Here is a 22,053-nt window from a genome sequence, read left to right on the forward strand (position 1 = left end):
TTCTACAAAATGCATTAATCTAAATCTAGTCTTAAGGAAATAACCATATAAATTCAAATTGAGGAGCATTCTGAAAAACAACTGGTTTGGAATCTTCAAAGCAGGAGAGATTGATGAATCTAGGTGAAAGATATATGGGTATTTACTGAATGAGTCTTGCAACTTTCCCATGGGGGGAAAAATACAAAATAAATTCTCAAGAAAATAATAATAAAAGATCAATAGGCTCTGAGTTGAATGCCTACAGCATACTCATGTAAAACAAATGCATAATGTTTCATGCAGGCTCAATCCCATCCCACTCCAATTTTAGGGGTGCTTGTTTTCTGGTTTTTACTTGTGTGCCAGGGTAGACAATTTGTTGGATTACTAAATGTCGAGTAAATGAATCTTTAATATAATTAATAAGAAAAATAGCCATGAAGAAAATTAAGAAGCATATATACGTATATATGTAATAAATATTAGTTGCACAGCGAAACAAGATTATGAAATGTCATTGGTAACTAGGGGGTACTGCACAATCTAAATTGTAAAGGACATCCACTATGTTGTGGGCCCCCATAGTCTTAAGAACACCCTTGTTATGATTAGAGTAACTCCCCCCTTGGTGTCCCTCTTCTCCAAGGTAGAAGCCAGAACTCTCCACTAGATTCCCTTTTAGGAGGGGCACAGCAGGTAGCTTGGGTTCGACCAATCAGACACATCCATGGAAGTCTTTGATTTGTAATTGACCCAAGTAAAGAGTATGCAAAATCCATCTTTCAGTGAGTGTGGCAGAAGAGGCGCCTGCCTTTTGGTGCAAAGAATTAAAACGCTTCTGTCATAGTCAGCAGTATCATCATTGCAGTCTGGAAATTTGGGCTGAATGGCAGAAGCAAATGTCCTGGAGCCCTGTGGGGTATTTTCTCTTAAACGTCTTTGCTGCAAGCAGTTTCTCTGAAAGCAGTTTCGCCACACAACTAATTTTGCAGTAAAAGATAAAAACAAAACAAAACAAATAAAATAGGGACATTTAATAGGACATAATCAAGCAAGAAAAATTAATAAAATTTTATTGTGAAAAATAAAAACACAAAAAACATTGATATTTGAATACATTTAAAATGTGTGTAGATTCATGGTTACTCTGAGATTTCCCTGGAAGTTCAATGAACAGAGGAGGAATGCTGCTATTTCTTATCAATATATATAATGCATACAACTGATAGTACATATCCAGACATTTAAATGTTCCAGCACGTGCTCAGTCCTTATATTTCACCAAATTATGTAAGCAGATTCTGTCTACATCATGTTCTCCACTATCCAATAGCAAAAAATGTTCACCATTTTCAAGAAAGTTATACTCATCAGGAATGACATAACTATGTCTTTTGGGGAGATAGGAAGAGTTTGATTCTTCTTTTCCCTCTAGCTTCTAATATTGCGTGATAAATTTAACCAAACTGTCAAACCAAACTGTCAATCAGTTATTTTATCTTTTACGGCAAACTTGCTTTACGGCCAATTAGTTGTGCGACGAAACTGCTTGCGGCAAAGATTCTTGAGGCTAAAATACCTCGGCCCTCGGAGTGCAGCCCGGCGAGTGTGGTCTGGGCTCTCTTTCTAGCCGCAGAGCGTCCGTTTGACGCTAGTCATCTAAGGAAACAGGTGAGCTTCCTAATTTCCTTAACAAATTTATTTTCTGCTTCAACTAACTAGAATCAATTCTGTTTTCCGGAGAACTCTGTTAGGAATGACACTCTGACTTTCAGACTTACCGTCTCCCATGGAAACTTAGAATATTCCAGGTTAGAATTCCTTCCACCATTTTCACATCAGCGTGTTTAATCTTATCCCCAATAATTTATATATTGTGAGCAGCGATGACAGGAATTATTTTGTTAAACATTAAAACATGAGGAGTATCATAATGTTCACAGGGTCATTACTTCACTTTTTAGAGATGGGCCAACCTGGTGGTTCTTGGGTTCTGAAAACATTTCCAGATACTTTTCCATGAGTTTGTGAAAACCTCAATCACATGTGGTGATTTTGAGAGATTTTAATTCATATGTTTCTAATTTACATCGATTCAACTCATTCAGCTGGGTCTCCAAGATGATAAAATAATGCTCAAGAGGGTCGAAGATTGTGTTAATGATTTTTAAAGATTTTTATGTATTTATTTATTTTTGTTGGTTGTATATACTTGACTGGAGTACCTCCAATCTCAGAGAGTTAAAATAAGTTCAGTAGTTGGCTTGATTATTTCCCTCTGCGTCATTATCAATTTCATCTGAAACGAGTTGTGGCAGTATGCTCTGTGCTACTTGTTTCCTCTATAGTCTAAGTCATTCTTCAGTTTGTCTATAGCTGAAAGGCAGTCTGAGTTCAGAGTGCCTTGGCAGCACTGAAAATGAGGTTGGACTTATCTTTCCTGCTTGAAAGTTTACATGACAGGAAAATGTCAGTGACTTAGGTCCACCCTAATACTAACAGAGTGAAAAATAGTTTTTTCCACCCTACTAGCCCCATTTGCTTTGGATTTAACCTGAGGGACACGGTTATTGATGAGGCCATGGCAGAAAGAGTGCTGAGATCTTTGTAGTTCTTTTCTAAATCCTCAGACTCTGCCATGCCAACTGTCTCCAAACCGTCTGCCCCAGTTAAACTCCATTGAACTAAATTGGTTAATCCAATGGACCAATTCACTGGCAGTATTTTATTTCCACTACATAAAATTTACGATCTCCACATTAGTCTCTGACTATCCCTGGGGACTGTGTGCCCTCCCCACAATAGTTTCTATTCTTGGAAACATTAGAATGGCTATTTGGGGTGAAATAAAAATTTAGGGTCCAAGTTAACCTCATGAAAAAAACTTTTTAGAAGATTTATTTAATTTCAGTGAAAATGTATTGAGCTCTAATGTGCCCATGGAACTGTGCTAGGCACCCTAGTGGACGTCATACACCACTCGCCTTTCCTTCACTGTGATCCAGCCATATTGACTTTGTTTCAGTTCCTAATCTCAGCAAGGTCTTTCTGCCTAAGACCTACATGCATACTGTTCACTCCACCTAACCGCCCCCCTCCATCTTGTCTTTCCCTACAAATAGACCCATGCTGTTCCCAGCTGACTCAGTTTTATCCTTGAGGCCTCAGATTAAATGTACTTCCCTTTAGAGAGGTCTTTTCTCACCACCCAGTATAAGTTCTCTCTCCTAGCACCCTCTGCCTTTATAAGATATCATAACTTGTGACTAAATGTTTGATTGTTATATGCATACTTTCTCTCTCCCACAAGACTGTAAGCTGCACAAGGGCAATGACCAAGTCTGCTTTGTTAACCGCTGTGTACCCTATGTTTTCAGTTTTAATTTTTTCTATTGAGGTAACATTGATTTATAACATTATGTAAGTTTCATGTGTGCAACATTATATTTCTACTTCTGTATACCCTGCAGCAGTGCTTACCACAAAAAATTTAGTTTCCATCTGTGGCCATACAGTTAATCCTTTACCAATTTCACCCTCCCCCTCTGATAACCACTACTTTGTTCTCTGTATCTATGTGTTTGTTTTTATTCAATTTGGCTGTTTATTTATTTTTTGTTTTTGTGTATTTATTTTTTGTTTTTATTAATTTTTTGTATTCCACATATGAGTAAAGTCATACTGGACTTTGAGGGTATTATGCTAAGCGAAATAAATCAGACAGAGAAAGACATATACCCAGGTTTTTAGTGCAGAGTCTGTCATATGGTCAGTACTCCACGTAAGCCACAGAGAAGTTGTGTTTCACGTTTTAATCTGATGGACAGCAGGTTTAATTACACATGTTAATAGATTAATAGACAATATTATGCTTATGTGCAAGAGAAGAATCCAATAAAGAAAATACACAGCTATACTTTTCTTTAAGTTGTGATTCCTTTGCTGATTAGTCTAAACAGAAATTTCCTGGCAATCTTTTCAGACATCGTTGTGAACTTGGGCCAAATAATAAAGGTCATAAAACTTTCTCCCACTAAATTAATTTGTGCTTATTTTATATCCACTGCAGAGCAAAAAAAAAAAAAAAATGAAATGATTGTTCATCATTGGGAAGTAAAAAATTCAATGAGTAACCCGTAATTTTTATACCATTTTATATTAGTTATCTCCCTGGGTGCTTAACCTCTCTATTCCTTGCTACTAACTATACTTAATGGAAGTGAATACTCCTGTGCATGAGCTAAGAGGAAAAAAAAAATGTCAGGCATGATTCCAAGTTGTTCCAATCATCTGTCCTGTTTGGGTTTGCATTCTTTCAGTCTACTAGTAAAATGTCAAGTACGACTGACTGAATGAAAATGGAAGACATACCTTTCAATTCCATGTTATTGGAAAGTTTTTTTTTTTTAACATCTTTATTGGCGTATAATTGCTTTACAGTGGTGTGTTAGTTTCTGCTTTATAACATAGTGAATCATCTATACATATACATATATCCCAATATCTCCTCCCTCTTGCGTCTGCCTCCCACCCTCCCTATCCCACCCCTCTAGGTGGTCGCAAAGCCCCGAGCTCATCTCCCTGTGTTATGTGGCTGCTTCCCACTAGTATTGGAAAGTTTTGATGCCAGTTTTAATGAAGCATAGGGATAGAATAGCCAATAAGGGGAAAATCTGGTGTTTCACAGAACTAGGCACTCTGTGTCTTCCTTATTGATCTCTGAAGTCATCTCCTAGTGAAGGAACCCCTTCTACAATGCCTTTTAATTAGCAGTGTCTCTGCCTCAACCCATCCATTCTGCTGCCTTATGTGAGATGGGAATTGGGACAATTGGCCAGGCACCTGGGGAGGTAATTCAGAGTGAGAACACTGGAGGTCCTTTATAGATCTATGGTACTGTAGACATTGGGAACACAAGAAAGAACACACAGGATGTCCCATTACCCATTCACTGAAACAGTGTGGAGAAGAGGCTGGAGTCTATCAGGGCTATCTCTTTTGGTCTCCCCATCATCAGAGCTTCAAAATTGGCCCTCCAACTAAGTAATCCCTCACCCCATAGTCAACTCCTCCCCAACCCCAAAATTTCCCAGCCCGATGCAATACAATCTATTTATTTAGAGAATCCCAGTGCTCTACTAAGTGCTGGGCTTTATATTTCCCATTACAAACATGAGTAGAACAGCAATAGTCCCTGCCTTCAGGGAGATCCTTGCCTTGGAGTAGAGATGAGAGTGGGGGTTTCTGAGAGGACTTGGTCTTATACTGTAATGTATTAAGTGCCAGAACAAAAGCCTATACAGTATGCTATGGGAGTACAGAGGAGAAGAGAGCAGATTCCCTGTAGACTTTTTTTGAGCACTGTTGAACAGTTGTGACCTTAGTTGCATCTAGCACTCATCAAGTTATTTATTTTCCTACCATGTTAGGGGTTCCCAGGTCCACCCTCAGGTTCTGTAATTCATTGGGAGGATTCGCAGGATTCAGCATAGAGTCATATTCAGGGCAAAAATTTATTACAGTGAAAGGATACAAAGCAAAATTGGCAAAGGGAAAAGACACAGTGGGTGAAGTCCATAGAAAACCAAGCACAAGCTTCCAAGGGTCCTCTCCCAGCTAAGTCACATAGGATGTGCTCAATTCCTCCAGCAATGAGTTGTGACAATACATGTGAGATGTTATCTACCAGGGAAGCTGATTGGAGGCTCTAGGGTTTTTACTGGGGAATAGTCACATAGGCACCCTCTGCCTAGCAAGTATGAAAATTTCAGATTCCCGGCATAAAAACAGGTGTTCACCATAGACCAAGTTTGTGTAAATGGTTTAGGCACAGTGAGCCACTATTATCAGTTCTGGCAATTGGGGGAACCCTCTCAAAATCCAATTCCTGGTTGCCAGCCAATGGCCAACCTGACAAGCAGGTCGGTTTATGGACAGCCATCTACATTAACTCATTTCTGCAAGTCTATCCATTTATTTGTTTATACATGTATTTATATATCTTGGAAGAAGAGTGACTTTTGGTTTTGTATTCTAGTTTCAATCCATGTTAAATAATACTAGGTTTTCCTTTTTAAATTTTCTAATTTAAATTAATCTAATACCTATTTTCAGTAGCGAGCTGGAGCCAGTGGGTACCTGTTTCCAAGAGCCTATTGTTAACTCACCAGGAATTTTGTGAGCTTGTTGGTAGCTTGAAATGACCTATGGTTGGTGGGAATATTTATTTACACCACAGAAATTGGCAAATGCTACAAATCAGGGCTTCCCCCACCTCTTTGGAGAGCTAATTATTAAACATTTACCAGCATGCAGTTGCCTGTTTTTATGTTCCAAGGGAAAAGGTGAGAGAGTAGAAAGAATAAATTTTCACAGCTACCAAGTAAAACCCCTACTCACATTTATTTATCTATTCATTTAATAAATGTGAAATGCAGAAAAAATGAAGATCAAGGCCTTTGAGGAGCTTCTAGTGGGGGAGACCAAACTTAGCAGGCCAAATTATTCTCACATTAATGTGCCTTTTCCCTCATTCCCAAAGAAGAATGAAAAGAAAGAGAAGTATTTTTCCTTCTACTCAAAGAAGCTTTACCAGTGTCTGAGTTCTCCAATTTTTAATAAATGTGATGCATGGTTTTCTGAAGACTGTCTCCCTCCCCATAGAAAATAAATGACCAGTCTTTTGTTTTGGGAGTCAAGGTCAAAAAAGTGAGGCTGATGTTGGCAGTGGGGATGCAGAACTGGCCTCCCCTTTGGAAGAGGTACTGGTTTTTCTGATCTCGAGGAGAACTGTGTACTTAGGTTGGTGGGGGGCTAGCAGGGAGACCATCAGCCATGGCATGTACTGAGTAGTCCAGCCCTCTCCCCACTATACTATGAAACATTTTGTACATATGAAGTGCTTTGAGGAGTGGCAGAGGCTCTGAAGGAATGGCACATGGAAGCCAGAGAAGTAACACTGGGACGGGTAGCCTTGGGAGCCAAACTGAAACTCCTTGTACTCTCAGGCAGCAAGGAACAAAGAGTAATGTTTACAGACCTTCCCTGGTGGCGCAGTGGTTAAGAATCCACCTGCCAATGCAGGGGACACGGGTTCAAGCCCTGATCTGGGTAGATCCCACATGCTGCGGAGCAGCTAAGCCCATGTGCCACAACTACTAAGCCTGTGCTCTAGAGCCCACGACATAACTGCTGAGCCCGTGTGCCACAACTACTGAAGCCCATGCGCCTAGAGCCCGTGCTCTGCAACAAGAGAAGCCACCGCAGCAAGAAGCCCGCGCACCGCAATGAAGAGTAGCCCCCGCTCGCCTCAACTAGAGAAAGCCCGTGCACAGCAATGAAGACCCAACACAGCCAAAAAAAAATGAATAAATAAAATAAATTAATTTTAAAAATATTAAAAAACAAAAAGAGTAATGTTTACAAAGCTCTTATCATGCTCTAGACAGTGTTCTAATCACTTTACATGCTTTAATACCTTTAATCCACACAGTAGCCCCATGAGGTGGTACCATTTTATTAAAGAGGAAACTGAGGCACGGGGAGGCTGAGCAACATTGCCATGTAGCTAGGAAGTGTCAGTTTTCCACTTGGTTTGGCCCCAGAAGCCACTGGAAGCACTCAAAGAACCAACAGTTTTTTGGTTACAAGTGCTAGATTTTCTTTCTTTTTTTAAAAAAATTCATTTTGTTTATATATTTATTTCCACCTTTTTAATGATGTAATTGACATATAACATTGTGTAAGCTTAAGGTGTACGATGTAATGATTTGACATATGTATATATTGCAAAATGATCACCATGATAAGATTAGTTAACTTCCATCGCTTCACATAGTTACAGCTCTTTTTCTTGTGATGAGAACTTTTAAGATTTACCCTCTTAGCAACTTTCAAATATATAATACAGTATTGCTAACTGTAGTCACCATGCTGTACATTACATCCCCAATACTAATTTATCTTATACCTGGAGGTTTGTACCCTTTGACCACCTTCACCCATTTCCCCCACTCCTCACCGCTGCCTTTGGCAGTCACCAGTCTGCTGTCTGTTTCTATGAGTTTGGTTTTTTTAGTTTCCACATATGTGTGAGATCATACAGTATTTGTCTTTCTGTCTGACTTATTTATTTATTTATTTATTTTTGTCTGCTTTGGGTCTTCGTTGCTGCGCATAGGCTTTCTCTAGTTGCGGTGAGTGGGGGCTCCTCTTCGTTGCGGTGCGTGGACTTCTCATTGCAGTAGCGTCTCTTGTTGCGGAGCACGAGCTCTAGGCGTGCAGGCTTCAGTAGTTGTGGCACATAGGCTCAGTAGTTGTGGCTTGTGGGCTCTAGAGCACAGGCTCAGTAGTTGTGGCACATGGGCTTAGTTGCTCCACGGCATGTGGGATCTTCCCGGACCAGGGCTTGAACCCGTGTCCCCTGCATTGGCAGGCGGATTCTTAACAACTGCACCACCAAGGAACTCCCTGACTTATTTCTCTTAGCATAATGCCCTCAAGATTTATCCATGTTGTAAAGGGCAGGATTTCCCTGTTTTGTGACTGAATGATATTCCATCATTTTCTTTAGCCATTCATCTGTCTATGTACACTTAGTTTGTTTCCATGTATTGTCTATTGTAAAGAATTGTAAATAATGCTGCAAGAAACATACGAATGAAGATAAGTCTTTGAGATAATGATTTCATTTCCTTCACATACCTACCCAGAAGTAGGATTTCTGGATAATATGGTAGTTCTATTTTTAATTTTTTGAGGAATCTTCATACTGTTTTTCATAGTGGCTGTACCAATTTACATTCCCACCAGCAGTGCACAAGGGTTCCCTTTTCTCTACATCCTAGCCAACACTTGTTATTTGTTGTCTTTTTGATAATACCCATTCTGACAGGTGTGAGGTGATATCTTATTGTGGTTTTGATTTGCATTTCCCTAATGGTTGCATTTCCCTAATTCACATTCTTTGTCTACGTTTTTTTTTTTTTTTAAACATCTTTATTGAAGTATAATTGCTTTACAATGGTGTGTTAGTTTCTGCTTTATAACAAAGTGAATCAGTTATACATATACATATGTTCCCATATCTCTTCCCTCTTGCATCTCCCTCCCTCCCACCCTCCGTATCCCACCCCTCTAGGTGGTCACAAAGCACCGAGCTGATCTCCCTGTGCTATGCAGCTGCTTCCCACTAGCTATCTATTTTACATTTGGTAGTGTATATATGTCCATGACACTCTCTCACCCTGTCACATCTCACCCCTCCCCCTCCCCATATCCTCAAGTCCATTCTCTGTGTCTTTATTCCCGTCTTGCCACTAGGTTCTTCATGACCTTTTTTTTTTTTTTCCTTAGATTCCATATATATGTGTTAGCATACTGTATTTCTTTTTCTTTTTCTGACTTACTTCACTCTGTATGACAGACTCTAACTCCATCCAGCTCATTACAAATACCTCCATTTCATTTCTTTTTCTGGCTGAGTAGTATTCTATTGTATATATGTGCCACATCTTCTTTATCCATTCTTCCGATGATGGACACCTAGGTTGCTTCCATGTCCTGGCTATTGTAAACAGAGCTGCAATGGATATTTTGGTACATGACTCTTTCTGAATTATGGTTTTCTCAGGGTATATGCCCAGTAGTGGGATTGCTGGGTCGTATGGTAGTTCTATTTTTAGTTTTTAAGGAACCTCCATACTGTTCTCCATAGTGGCTGTATCAATTTACATTCCCACCAACAGTGCAAGAGTGTTCCCTTTTCTCCACACCCTCTCCAGCATTTATTGTTTCTAGATTTTTTGATGATGGCCATTCCGACCGGTGTGAGATGATACCTCATTGTAGTTTTGATTTGCATTTCTCTAATGATTAATGATGTTGAGCATTCTTTCATGTGTCTGTTGGCAATCTGTATATCTTCTTTGGAGAAATGTCTATTTAGGTCTTCTGCCCATTTTTGCATTGGGTTGTTTGTTTTTTTGTTATTGAGCTGCATGAGCTGCTTGTAAATCTTGGAGATTAATCCTTTGTCAGTTGCTTCATTTGCAAATATTTTCTCCCATTCTGAGGGTTGTCTTTTCGTCTTGTTTATGGTTTCCTTTGCTGTGCAAAAGCTTTTAAGTTTCATTAGGTCCCATTTGTTTATTTGTGTTTTTATTTCCATTTCTCTAGGAGGTGGGTCAAAAAGGATCTTGCTGTGATTTATGTCATAGAGTGTTCTGCCGATGTTTCCCTCTAAGAGTTTGATAGTGTCTGGCCTTACACTTAGGTCTTTAATCCATTTTGAGTTTATTTTTGTGTATGGTGTCAGGGAGTGTTCTAATTTCATACTTTTACATGTACCTGTCCAATTTTCCCAGCACCACTTATTGAAGAGGCTGTCTTTTCTCCACTGTATATGCTTGCCTCCTTTATCAAAGATAAGGTGACCATATGTGCGTGGGCTTATCTCTGGGCTTTCTATCCTGTTCCATTGATCTATATTTCTGTTTTGGTGCCAGTACCAAACTGTCTTGATTACTGTAGCTTTGTAATATAGTCTGAAGTCAGGGAGCCTGATTCCTCCAGCTCCATTTTTCGTTCTCAAGATTGCTTTGGCTATTCGGGGTCTTTTGTGTTTCCATACAAATTGTGAAATTTTTTGTTCTAGTTCTGTGAAAAATGCCAGTGGTAGTTTGATAGGGATTGCATTGAATCTGTAGATTGCTTTGGGTAGCAGAGTCATTTTCACAATGTTGATTCTTCCAATCCAAGAACATGGTATATCTCTCCATCTATTTGCATCATCTTTAATTTCTTTCATCAGTGTCCTATAATTTTCTGCATACAGGTCTTTTGTCTCCTTAGGTAGGTTTATTCCTAGATATTTTATTCTTTTTGTTGCAATGGTAAACGGGAGTGTTTTCTTAATTTCACTTTCAGATTTTTCATCATTAGTATATAGGAATGCAAGAGATTTCTGTGCATTAATTTTGTATCCTGCTACTTTACCAAATTCATTGATTAGCTCTAGTAGTTTTCTGGTAGCATCTTTAGGATTCTCTATGTATAGTATCATGTCATCTGCAAACAGTGACAGCTTTACTTCTTCTTTTCCGATTTGGATTCCTTTTATTTCTTTTTCTTCTCTGATTGCTGTGGCTAACACTTCCAAAACTATGTTGAATAATAGTGGTGAGAATGGGCAACCTGGTCTCGTTCCTGATCTTAGTGGAAATGGTTTCAGTTTTTCACCATTGAGGACAATATTGGCTGTGGGTTTGTCATATATGGCCTTTATTATGTTGAGGAAAGTTCCCTCTATGCCTACTTTCTGCAGGGCTTTTATCATAAATGGGTGTTGAATTTTGTCGAAAGCTTTCTCTGCATCTATTGAGATGATCATATGGTTTTTCTCCTTCAATTTGTTAATATGATGTATCACGTTGATTGATTTGCGTATATTGAAGAATCCTTGCATTCCTGGAATAAACCCCACTTGATCATGGTGTATGATCCTTTTAATGTGCTGTTGGATTCTGTTTGCTAGTATTTTGTTGAGGATTTTTGCATCTATGTTTATCAGTGATATTGGCCTGTAGTTTTCTTTCTTTGTGACATCTTTGTCTGGTTTTGGTATCAGGGTGATGGTGGCCTCGTAGAATGAGTTGGGGAGTGTTCCTCCCTCTGCAATATTTTGGAAGAGTTTGAGAAGGATAGGTGTTAGCTCTTCTCTAAATGTTTGATAGAATTCGCCTGTGAAGCCATCTGGTCCTGGGCTTTTGTGTGTTGGAAGATTTTTAATCACAGTTTCAATTTCAGTGCTTGTGATTGGTCTGTTCATATTTTCTATTTCTTCCTGGTTCAGTCTCAGAATGTTGTGCATTTCTAAGAATCTGTCCATTTCTTCCAGGTTGTCCATTTTATTGGCATAGAGTTGCTTGTAGTAATCTCTCATGATCGTTTGTATTTCTGCAGTGTCAGTGGTTACGTCTCCTTTTTCATTTCTAATTCTATTGATTTGAGTCTTCTCCCTTTTTGTCGTGATGAGTCTGGCTAATGGTTTATCAATTTTGTTTATCTTCTCAAAGAACCAGCTTTTAGTTTCATTGATTTTTGCTATTGTTTCCTTCATTTCTTTTTCATTCATTTCTGATCTGATCTTTATGATTTCTTTCCTTCTGCTAGCTTTGGGGTTTTTTTGTTCTTCTTTCTCTAATTGCTTTAGGTGCAAGGTTAGGTTGTTTATTCGAGATGTTTCCTGATTCTTGATGTAGGCTTGTATTGCTATAAACTTCCCTCTTAGAACTGCTTTTGCTGCATCCCATAGGTTTTGGATCGTCGTGTCTCCATTGTCATTTGTTTCCAGGTATTTTTTGATTTCCCCTTTGATTTCTTCAGTGATCACTTCGTTATTAAGTAGTGTATTGTGTAGCCTCCATGTGTTTGTATTTTTTACAGATCTTTTCCTGTAATTAATATCTAGTCTCATAGCGTTGTGGTCGGAAAAGATAATTGATATGATTTCAATTTTTTAAATTTACCAAGGCTTGATTTGTGACCCAAGATATGATCTATCATGGAGAATGTTCCATGAGCACTTGAGAAAAATGTGTATTCTGTTGTTTTTGGGTGGAATGTCCTATAAATATCAATTAAGTCCATCTTGTTTAATGTATCATTTAAAGCTTGTGTTTCCTTATTTATTTTCATTTTGGATGATCTGTCCATTGGTGAAAGTGAGGTGTTAAAGTCCCCTACTATGATTGTGTTACTGTCGATTTCCCCTTTTATGGCTGTTAGTATTTGCCTTATGTATTGAGGTGCTCCTATGTTGGGTGCATAAATATTTACAATTGTTATACCTTCCTCTTGGATCGATCCCTTGATCATTATAGTGTCCTTCTTTGTCTCTTGTAATAGTCTTTATTTTAAAGTCTATTTTGTCTGATATGAGAATTGCTACTCCAGCTTTCTTTTGATTTCCATTTGCATGGAATATCTTTTTCCATCCCCTCACTTTCAGTCTGTATGTGTCTCTAGGTCTGAAGTGGGTCTCTTGTAGACAGCATATATATGGGTCTTGTTTTTGTATCCATTCAGCCAGTCTGTGTCTTTTGGTGGGAGCATTTAATCCATTTACATTTAAGGTAATTATCGATATGTATTTTCCTATTCCCATTTTCTTAAATGTTTTGGGTTTGTTATTGTAGGTGTTTTCCTTCTCTTGTGTTTCTTGCCTAGAGAAGTTCCTTTAGCATTTGTTGTAAAGCTGGTTTGGTGGTGCTGAACTCTCTCAGCTTTTGCTTGTCTGTAAAGGTTTTAATTTCTCCATCAAATCTGAATGAGATCCTTGCTGGGTAGAGTAATCTTGGTTGTAGGTTTTTCTCCTTCATCACTTTAAGTATATCCTGCCACTCCCTTCTGGCTTGCAGAGTTTCTGCTGAATGATCAGCTGTTAACCTTATGGGGATGCCCTTGTGTGTTATTTGTTGTTTTTCCCTTGCTGCTTTTAATATGTTTTCTTTATATTTAATTTTTGATAGTTTGATTAATATGTGTCTTGGTGTGTTTCTCCTTGGATTTATCCTGTATGGGACTCTCTGTGCTTCCAGGACTTGATTAACTATTTCCTTTCCCATATTAGGGAAGTTTTCAACTATAATCTCTTCAAATATTTTCTCAGTCCCTTTCTTTTTCTCTTCTTCTTCTGGGACCCCTATAATTCGAATGTTGGTGTGTTTAATGTTGTCCCAGAGGTCTCTGAGACTGTCCTCAGTTCTTTTCATTCTTTTTTCTTTATTCTGCTCTGCAGTAGTTATTTCCACTATTTTATCTTCCAGGTCACTTATCCGTTCTTCTGCCTCAGTTATTCTGCTATTGATCCCGTCTAGAGTATTTTTAATTTCATTTATTGTGTTTTTCATCGTTGCTTGGTTCCTCTTTAGTTCTTCTACGTCCTTGTTAAATGTTTCTTGCATTTTGTCTATTCTATTTCCAAGATTTTGGATCATCTTTACTATCATTATTCTGAACTCTTTTTCAGGTAGACTGCCTATTTCCTCTTCATTTGTTAGGTCTGGCGTGTTTTGACCCTGCTCCTTCACCTGCTGTGTGTTTTTTTGTCTTCTCATTTTGCTTATCTTACTGTGTTTGGGGTCTCCTTTTCACAGGCTGCAGGTTCGTAGTTCCTGTTGTTTTTGGTATCTGTCCCCAGTGGCTAAGGTTCTTTCAGTGGGTTGTGTAGGCTTCCTGGTGGAGGGGACTAGTGCCTGTGTTCTGGTGGATGAGGTTGGATCTTGTCTTTCTGGTGGGCACGTCCACATCTGGTGGTGTGTTTTGGGGTCTCTGTGGCCTTATTATGATTTTAGGCAGCCTCTCTGTTAATGGATGGGGCTGTGTTCCTGTCTTGCTAGTTGTTTGGCATAGGGTGTCCAAGACATAGGGTGTCTCGCTGGTCGTTGAGTGAAGCTGGGTCTTGATGTTGAGATGGAGATCTCTGAGAGATTTTCGCCGTTTGGTATTACGTGGAGCTGGGAGGTCTCTTGTGGACCAGTGTCCTGAAGTTGGCTCTCCCACCTCAGAGGCATAGCCCTGATGCCTGGCTGGAGCACCAAGAGCCTTTCATCCACACGGCTCAGAATAAAAGGGAGAAAAAATAGAAAGAAAGAGGATAAAATAAAATAAAATAAAGCTATTATAATAAAAAATAAGAAAAAAAATTATTAAGAATAAATTTATTAAGAAATTTTTTTAATTTTTAAAAATAGATTTATTAATTTTTATAATAAAAATAGGAAAAAAATTTATTTAAAAAATTTTTAATTTTTTAAAATAAATAAATATGAAAAAATTATTTAAAAATTTTTTTTTAATTTTTAAAAATAGAAAATAAGGAAAAAATTATTAAGAAAACATTTATTAGGGAAAAAATTTTTTTTAAGTAAAAAAAAAAAAAAAACAGACGGACCTAACCCTAGGACTAATGGTGAGAGCAAAGGTATACAGACAAAATCTCACCCAGAAGCATACACATATACACTCACAAAAAAAGGAAAAGGGGAAAAATTAATATATCCTGCTCCCAAAGTCCACCTCCTAAATTTGGGATGATTCGTTGTCTATTCAGGTATTCAACAGATGCAGGCACATCAAGTTGTTTGTGGAGCTTTAATCCACTGCTTCTGAGGCTGCTGGGAGAGATTTCCCTTTCTCTTCTTTGTTCGTACAGCTCCTGGGGTTCAGCTTTGGATTTGGACCCGCCTCTGCATGTAGGTCGCCTGAGGGCGTCTGTTCCCCGCCCAGACAGAACGGGGTTAAAGGAGCAGCTGATTCGGGGGCTCTGGCTCAGTCAGGCTGGGGGGAGGGAGCGGTACGGAGGAGGTGGGGCGAGCCTGCGGTGGCAGAATCCGGCGTGACGTTGCAGCAGCCTGAGGCGCGCCGTGCGCTCTCCCGGGGAAGTTGTCCCTGGATCACGGGAGCCTGGCCGTGGCGGGCTGCACAGGCTCCTGGGAGGGCGGTGTGGAGAGTGACCTGTGCTCGCCCACAGGCTTTTTGGTGGCGGCAGCAGCAGCCTTAGCATCTCATGCCCGTCTCTGGGGTCTGCGCTGATAACCGCGGCTCGCGCCCGTCTCTGGAGCTCGTTTAGGCGGCGCTCTGAATCTCCTCTCCTTGCGTGCCGCGAAACAAAAAGGGAAGAAAAAGTCTCTTGCCTCTTCGGCAGCTGCACACTTTTTCTCGGGCTCCCTCCCGGCTAGCTGTGGTGCGCTAGCCCCTTCAGGCTGTGTTCACGCCGCCAACCGCAGTCCTCTCCCTGCGATCCGACCGAAGCCCGCGCCTCAGCTCCCAGCCCCCGCCCGCCCCGGCGGGTGAGCAGACAAGCCTCTCGGGCTGGTGAGTGCTGCTCAGCGCCGAGCCTCTGTGCGGGAATCTCTCCATTTTTCCCTCTGTGCCCCTGTTGCTGTGGGATCCGCGCTGATAGCCGCGGCTCGCGCCCGTCTCTGGAGTTCGTTTAGGTGGCACTCTGAATCCCCTCTCCTTGCGCGCCGCGAAACAAAGAGGCAAGAAAAAGTCTCTTGCCTCTTCGGCAGCTGCAGACTTTTTCCAGGACTCCCTCCCGGCTAGCACCGAAGCCCGAGCCTCAGCTCCCAGCCCCGCCCGCCCCGGCGGCTGAGCAGACAAGCCTCTCGGGCTGGTGAGTGCTGCTCGGCACCGCTCCTCTGTGCGGGAATCTCTCCGCTTTGCCCTCCGCACCCCTGTGGCTGCGCTCTCCTCCGTGGCTCTGAAGCTTCCCCCCTCTGCCACCCGCAGTCTCTGCCCAGGAAGGGGCTTCCTAGTGTGTGGAAACCTTTCCTCCTTCACAGCTCCCTCCCACTGGTGCAGGTCCCGTCCCTATTCTTTTGTCTCTGTTATTTCTTTTTTCTTTTGCCCTACCCAAGTACGTGGGGATTTTCTTGCCTTTTGGGAGGTCTGACGTCTTCTGCCAGCGTTCAGTGGGTGTTCTGTAGGAGCAGTTCCACGTGTAGATGTATTTCTACTGTATCTGTGGGAAGGAAGGTGATCTCCACGTCTTACTCTTCCGCCATCTTGCCCAGACCTCTGTCTACTTTTTATTTGGATAATTTGGGGGGTTTGCTGTTGAGTTGTATGAGTTCTTTATTTATTTTGGAAATTTACCCCTTACTGGATATGTGGTTTACAAGTATTTCCTCCCATTCCATAGGTTGCCTTTTCATTTTGTTGATCATTTCTTTTGCTGTGCAGAAGCTTTTTAATTTGATGTAATTCTACTTGTTTATTTTTGCTTTTGTCGCTTGTGCTTAGAGTGTCATATTGACAGAATAATTGCCAAGATCAATGTCAGAGCTTTTTCCTTGTATTTTCTTCTAAGAAATTTATGGCTTCAGGTTTTGCACTTAAGTCTTTAATCCATTTCGAGTTTTTCTGTGAGTGGTATAAAATAGGAATTCAGTTTCATTGTTTTGCATGTTAGTATCCAATTTTCCCAGCACAGATATTAGACTTGCTTAAAAATGGGCATTAATTATTACTGTCAGGGTATTTCAAGTGCATTTTGCGTTTTTAAGTTGAAAACATACTCGAGGCCTTTCCATAGTTATATGCTCTCTGAAAGGATGAAACACAAAATGCTTCCCCTGTCAGCTTAGTGTAATATAAATATATTTTGAGTCTTGGTGAAATTGACCCCTCCCAGAAGGATGCTTACAAGTCTTGCCCTTGGAAATCTCATCATCCCTCTGGGTTTCATTTTTGCCTTGCTTACTCCCCTGTGAGTCTGCTGCAGGCCCTAAACAGAAAAGGCTACTTTTGAGTCGATATGCTCATGCAGTATGCCATTTTAAAGAAAGTTCAGCTTTAGTTACAATAACTGCATTTATTTCATTGCAAAATGTTCTGCCTTGTGCTTTGTCCCTTTCCATACAATTTTTTTCAGAGACTCTCATCTGCCTGAGATTCTAGAGGGAAACGCCATGAGTTCAGAAACATGCTTTAAGAATATATCCTTTAAGAAAACTGCTCCTTGAAAGCTGTCTTCTAAAATATCTTAATACTTCTTGCTCAACTTAGTTCAATGCAAATAAATTGTTCAACTCAGTATAACATTGAGATTACAAAGAAAGAATGTTTGCCTAAAAAAATGGTCAAAAATAACATGAAGAAGCGTGTTCCTATCATACCTGTTCTTTGCTTCTCTTGTAGCTTTCTTTTCCTCTTGTGGCCGAATAAATAAAGTACATGGAACATCGTTAAAGAACTATGTCCCCTTTGCCAGAATATTTTCTTAGAATCACCTTCCCTCCTATTCCAGAGTCCTAGCAAAACTCTCATATCGGTGAGCAAATATTCTCTTCGAAACTGGAGTTCTGCTATTTTAGCTCCCACTTGCCAAAGCCAGCATGATTTGAACATTCTTCTTCATCTAATATCAGTCCCCATCAGATAACCGTTAAATGAATAGAGGCTGAAGGGTAGGAGGAATGCTAACAATGCAGATAAAGTCCTGATATCTGGCAGCTGTGAATTAATTCGACCAGATCGCAGCCTAGGAGGGTGGCTGTCAAAGGGAGCAAAGGGTGCTGGGGAGGCTTGGCTTTGTGCCTGCAACTTACAGCACCTTCCCCCAGGCCAGCAGCCTGGCATTTCATATCTAAAGTCACCACAGGAGTGAGACAAATTCCACTGTCCTATTTGGCAACTGCTCACCATGGCAAATTAACTCCGTATGACTGTAGGAAAGGAAAATAGTCACGTATTTTCACCCACAGGAATGAATTAAAATAACTCTGAGGGAGCCACTGACCCAACTAAGCATTGAGAAAAAGGGTCAGTTGACCTCTTAAGCCACTTCATATACTGGTTTCAGACTCAGACTTCCAGAGCCTACTAAGTCTGGTAATGCAAGAGGCAGAGCACTTTGCCACTGAATATTTTGAAGCAGTCACAACCTATTGCCTATTTCTAGGTTGGCAAGAGAATACACAGCAGAGCCTCAGGGTATTTGAGTTCTAATCTTACCCCTCTGCTCCACTGCTGATCTATCTGAATAGGCTGCTTTTTGATTAGAATTTACCTTCATCATCAGCAAGAACCCACTATTTTGAGCATCTGAGCCTTGAAGCCAAGCTCTGCTCGGTGTGGGTATTCTGTCTTCTCCACTAGTGACTTTAGGCAGAGGAACACTTAGTGTATTCCTGACTTTGACCAGTAGATGGAAGCATTTTTGACTGTGTGACACCTCTAGGTTCCCAGTCCTGAAAAAGAAGTATCTTTGATTTCCAGGAAAAGCCAATAAGTTGAGTCACCAGGCTCATTGTCTGACGTAGTTTCTTATTTGTGTATGGAATGTCTTTCCAGATAAAAAGAAGTATAAATATTTTGGAATAATCAGGGAAGAAATTAGGAAACATTCAGAGTTTACTTTCAATAGCTGCAACCACCTAGTTCTCTTAAATCCCTCACATTCTTTTAATTAAGAAATGCAAAATGAAGATCATGGTTTATAACAATCTATAGTTTAGAATCAATACAGTTCTCCTTAAATCCAAAGTGATTTATAAATACTCCATCTTTAACCAAAGGCCGTTAAGAGAGGATTTAACATAGTTATTCTGCCCAGATGGCTGAGAAACTGGGTTCTAAAGCAAACTGTCTTTCCAATGAGACCTTATTACTTATTATAGTATCTTCTTTACCTATGTTTCTTAAGGTTGGCAGATTTCAATTTAGAAACCATAGGATATTTTTGAGAGAAATGTCAAGGAGATTGTAGGTTATTACTAATCATTGGCAGTCACTCAAATATGGGGCAGTTACATGTCTTGACATAGTTGATAATTGGATTGATATTGAGGCTGAAATTTAATCACTCTCTTACTCTCTGCTTTCTGAAGCTGAAATTCAAGGCATGTTCAAATAAAGCCTTGAAATACTTCTCTGCCACTGGGGAAAAAAAAAATGTACAACCCATTCTTTGAATTATACCAGAAGGAAGACTGGCAGCCCTTGATGGTATTATATGTCTTTTACTAGGGCATTCTCCAATAAAAGTTCTACCGTTCTGTGATAGTTGAAGGTATCCCATGGACACCTTGGGGATTCTGCATAAGGAACAAGTTAGAAACTTTGCTGATATACCCATATACCCACCTAAATGTGTTCTTTTCAAACTAGGATACACACACACACACACACATATATAGATGTGTGTGTGTGTATATATATATATATATATATATAACACATATACACACTTATACATAAATATACAAATATATGTATAATATATATATAATTTACATAAATAATATTTATATATATTTATAGTTTACATATGTAATCATACAAACGTACCCAGAATGAAATACTACACAACCACACAAAAAAGCATGTATAAGGCAAATATGTATTTATTCATTTATCCTAGAGCTGGCCCCAGGTAACTGCCTTGACCTTGAAATGAAGAGTTATATGACACATAAGAGAAAGTACAGTACTATTTCTATCTGGTCACTGATTTTCTTTTCCACTTGCTACTGATTGCACTTTTTTTATTTCAAAGACAAACTTTTTGAAGGAGATACGTAACTCGATTTCTCTTTCCTTACTTCTCACTCCTTCAACTTACAGAAATCTACTTCTTTCCTTTCATACCCTGAGATTTCTTTCATAAAGGTGACCAGAGACCCAGTCATCTCTAAATCTAATGGAGACTTTTCAGTGATTAGTTCCATCTCCTAGCAGCATTGAACTGATTTGAACATTCTTCCTTTTTCATCAAAACAGCCTCTTGTGTTGGCCTCTGTAGAGCACATTCTCCTGGTCTTCCTTATGCCATTTCCCCATATCTCAGAATTAGATCTTTGGTCTTCTACTCTTCTCACTGTGCACTGTCTTCCTAGGCCATTTCATCCACATCTGTAGATCCACTTACCACCTATATGCTGATTTCTCATTTACACCTATACCTCAAACCCAGATATGTCTCCTATATATAGACAAATAAATAAAACTGTGTACTACAGTGTTTTCCGAACTGGAAATTAGTGGGTTTGAAATCAGTTGACTGAATAGAGACCAGCATGTTAAAAATGAAATATGGAATAGAATAGAGAATATCAGAGTACTTCAAATTTATATTGAATAATTATATTTCATGAAACTTTTTTTCATTTGTGTGGGAGCATGGGATTATGATGTTAAACATATTTCTTTATCTGGGCTATGGTCAAAACATTGGAAAGACACTGGTCCACTGGATGTTCCCACATAGATGTTTCAAAGTTAATTCCTACAACACATGTTCAAAGATGAATTCCTTCCATAGCTAACATTATACTCAATGGTGAAAAGCTGAAAACATTTCCTCTAAGATCAAGAACAAAACAAGGATGCCCACTCTTGCCACTTTTATTCAACATGATATTGGAAGTCCTAGCCACAGCAGTCAGACAAGAAAAAGAAATAAAAGGAATCCAAATTGGAAAGGAAGAAGTAAAACTGTCACTGTTTGCAGATGACATGATACTATACATAGAAAATCCTATGTATAGGATTTTATGTATATAAAAAAAAATCCTATGTATAGAAAAGACACCATCAGAACACTACTAGAGCTCATCAATGAATTTGATAAAGTTGCAGGATACAAAATTATATGTAGAAATGTTTTGCATTTCTATACACTAACAATGAACTATCAGAAAGAGAAATTAAGGAAACAGTTCTATTAATAATCATATCAAAAAGAATAAAATACCTAGGAATAAACCTACCTAAGGAGGTAAAAGATCTGTACTTGGAAAACTGTAAGACACTGTGAAAGAAATTGAAGATGACAGAAACGGATCGAAAGATATACTGTGTTCATGGATTGTAAGAATTAATATTGTTAAAATGACCATACTACCCAAGGCAGTCTACGGATTCAATGCAATCTCTTATCAAAATACCAAAGACATTTTTCACAGAATTAGAACAAATAATCTTAAAATTTGTATGAAAACACAAAAGACCCTGAATAGCCAAAATAATTTTGAGAAGGAAGAACAGAACTGGAGGAGTCACGCTCCCTGACTTCAGACTAACTAATCAAAACAACATGGTACTGGCACAAAAACAGTAATCAAAACGGCATGATACTGGCACAAAAACAGATACATAGATCAATGGAACAGAATAGAGAGCCCATAAATAAACTCATGCACTTATGGTCAATTATTCTATGACAAAGGAGGCAAGAATAAATGATGGGGAGAAAACAGTCTCTTCAGTAAGTGGTGCGGGGAAAACTGGACAGCTACATGGAAAAGAATGAAATTAGAACATTCCGTAACACCATATATGAAAATAAAATGGATTAAAGACCTAAATGTGAGACTGGAAACCATAAAACTCCTGGAAGAAAACAGTCAAGACACTTTTTGATGTAAATTGTAGCAATTGTTTAGCTATGTCTCCTAAAGCAAAGGAAATAAAAGCAAAAATAAACAAATGGGACTTATTTAGACTTAAAAGCTTTTGCACAGCAAAGGAAACCATCAACAAAATGAAAAGACAACCTACTAAATG

At 39.3% G+C, this 22,053-nt stretch overlaps 1 protein-coding gene across 2 annotated transcripts in view; it reads left to right on the forward strand.

The window, feature by feature from the left end:
• The first annotated feature begins 1,545 nt into the window (after positions 1 to 1,545).
• The window catches only part of RASGRP1 (RAS guanyl releasing protein 1), a 488,763-nt gene continuing 468,255 nt past the window's right edge, over positions 1,546 to 22,053 (forward strand). For both annotated transcript variants that reach the window (XM_061180532.1, XM_061180534.1), the window contains exon 1: positions 1,546 to 1,653. The gene's annotated coding sequence lies outside the window, so the exon portion shown is untranslated. The remainder of the gene's footprint in view (positions 1,654 to 22,053) is intronic.

This window comes from Eubalaena glacialis, chromosome 2 (assembly GCF_028564815.1).
Source record: "Eubalaena glacialis isolate mEubGla1 chromosome 2, mEubGla1.1.hap2.+ XY, whole genome shotgun sequence".
Classification (NCBI taxonomy): domain Eukaryota; kingdom Metazoa; phylum Chordata; class Mammalia; order Artiodactyla; family Balaenidae; genus Eubalaena; species Eubalaena glacialis.